The sequence below is a fragment of the Cebus imitator genome, unplaced genomic scaffold (genome assembly GCF_001604975.1).
Source record: "Cebus imitator isolate Cc_AM_T3 unplaced genomic scaffold, Cebus_imitator-1.0 Scaffold457, whole genome shotgun sequence".
Taxonomy (NCBI): Eukaryota; Metazoa; Chordata; class Mammalia; order Primates; family Cebidae; genus Cebus; species Cebus imitator.
In genome coordinates this window covers 278,548-281,100 of record NW_016107772.1, presented here as the reverse complement: position 1 = coordinate 281,100, position 2,553 = coordinate 278,548, and the positions used below count along the sequence as shown (strand labels likewise).

The 2,553-nt window shown below is 40.5% G+C and overlaps 1 protein-coding gene and 1 pseudogene across 5 annotated transcripts in view; one reads left to right on the top strand and one right to left on the bottom strand.

Annotated features, from left to right (window-relative positions):
* RAB43 (RAB43, member RAS oncogene family) overlaps positions 1-2,553 on the bottom strand; it is a 34,763-nt gene that overhangs the window by 8,187 nt on the left and 24,023 nt on the right. The window lies entirely within an intron of this gene.
* LOC108291516 lies at positions 357-1,863 on the top strand (annotated as a pseudogene).

Genomic DNA, 2,553 nt, shown 5'->3' with positions numbered 1-2,553 from the left:
ACTTCGTGATCCACCCGCCTCAGCCTCCCAAAGTGCTGGGATTACAGGCTTGAGCCACCACGCCCGGCCAGCAAAAAACGTTTTGTTAAACTATTTATTATTATTAAAATTACTGGCCAGGCGCAGTGGTTCATGCCTGTAATCCCAGCACTTTGGGAGGCTAAGGCAGGCAGATCACCTGAGGTCACGAGTTCGAGGCCAGCCTGGCCAACATGGTAAAACCACATCTGTACTAAAAATATAAAAGTTCGCCAGGCATCGTGGTATGCTCCTGTAATCCCAACTACTTGGGAGGCTAAGGCACGAGAATCCCTTGAATCTTGGAGGAAGAGGTTGCAGTGAGCCCAGATCGTGCCACTGCACTCTAGCGTGAACAATAGAGTGAGACTGTCTCAAAAATAAATAAATGTGTGCGTGTGTGTGTGTGCGTGTGTGTAAACTTAAGTTTTTAATGAGTAGAAATTCTAGAACTAAAAATTATATTAAGAGAAAAAGTCACTGGATAAGCTCAACAGTGGATTATAGATGGCAGAAAAAAAAAATCAGTGAACCTGAAGAAAAATCAATAAAGAGTTAATTTGAGAAAGGGGAAAAAAGGTTGAAGAAAATGAATAAAATCACAGGGATATGTGAAATAATACCAAACTGTCTCAATTGCAGTTCCAGGAAAAGATAGTGATAATGGGGAAAAATATTCAAAGAACAAATGGCTGAAAAATCTCCAAATCTGATGAAACACACTGGCTTAAAGATCCAAGAAGCTCAGCAAACCCCAAGCAGAAAAAATACAAAATATACCAAGGCAGATCACAGTCAAACTAACAGAAAACAAGAATAAAGGGGAAATATGAAAAGCAGTCTGATAAAAGACATATTCCATACATGAGAACAACAATACAAATGACAAATAACTTCTTAGAATAATGGAGGCCAGAAGACAATGCTGAGAAGTGCTAACAATAAAAAAAAAAAAAGTGTAGAAAGAAAAAACTCTCAACACTGAAGTCTGTCAAACAAAATTTTCCCTCAAAAGACAGGGTGAAATCAAGACATTTCCAGATAAATGAAAGTAAAGAGAAGCTCCTTGGAAAAAAGCCTCCCTGCAAGAAATGCCAGATGGCACCACCGCACTCGAGACCCTATTTCAAAAGAAGAGTTGGAAGTGGCTGCCCTAGGGCAGTTGGGGGTATCCTAAGACCTTCTGGTACCAAGCCTTGCAGAATCAAATGACTCCTCAAACCATACACAAGTGTAAGTTTGCTTAAAATAAAAACTAAATGAGCTCCAGGCCTGGTCTGGTGCTTTGGATCTGTTTCGATCAGTCCTTACAGTTGCTCATCAGACCCCAGGAGCCAAAATGGTGAAGCAGATCGAGAGCAAGGTTGCTTTTCAGGAAGCCTTGGACTCCTCGGGCAATAAACTTGTAGTTGTTGACTTCTCAGACACGTGGTGTGGGCCTTGCAAAATGATCAAGCCTTTCTTTCATTTCCTATCTGAAAAGTATCCAACATAGTATTCCTTGAAGTAGATATGGATGACTGTCAGGATCTTGCTTCAGAGTGTGAACTCAAATGCCTGCCAACATTCCAATTTTTTAAGGAGGGACACAAGGTGTGTGAATTTTCTGGAGCCAATAAGGAAAAGCTTGAAGCCACCTTTAATGAATTAGTCTAATCATATTTTCTGAAAACATAACCAGCCATTGGCTATTTAAACTTGTAATTTTTAAAAATGAACAAAAAAAGAAAAAAAAACTTGTAATTTTTTTAATTTACAAAAAATATAAAGTGTTAAGACTATAAACCCAATTGCCATCTGAGTGACAATAAAACATTCTAACACTTAAAAAAAAAAAAAAAAAAACTAAATGAAAAACCAACAAAATAACTATTGATTAAGGTATGTAGGACAACCAGTTGGTGAACTGTGGGCAGTAATGGAGGAGATATTTTGGGAAAGTAGACTCTTCCCATGGCTGGTGGTATTCCCATCCTACTCCCTCGAATTAGAGGAAGGGAAGGATACAGGGCAGTGGCGATGCTCTGAGGCCAAGAGGCCTGAGTTCATGACCAGATCCTTTGTCACCAGCTTCATGTCTCTAGGCTACAACTTCATTCTGTTTTTCATCTGTACAAAAAGGTACTGTCAGGGTCAGATGACCAAACTCATGTACCCAAGTGAAAGCATGGAGAATGTGCTGATAAACGCATCCGTTTAACAATATTTACTAAGCTATTACAATTTTGTGGCAAATGTTTTTAATATACATAAAGGAGACTTTTTTTTTTTGAGACAGAGTCTTACTCTGTCACCAGGGCTGGAGTGCAATGGTGCAATCTCAGCTCACTGCAACCTCCACCTCCTGGGGTCCAGCAATTCTCCTGCCTCAGCCTCCCAAGCACCTGAGATTACAGGCACCTACCACTACACCCAGCTAATTTTTTTTTTAAGATGGGATTTCACCATGATGGCCAGGCTGGTCTTGAACTCTTGACCTCAGGTGATCCACCCACCTCGGCCTCCCAAAGTGCTAGGATTACAGGCGTGAGCCAC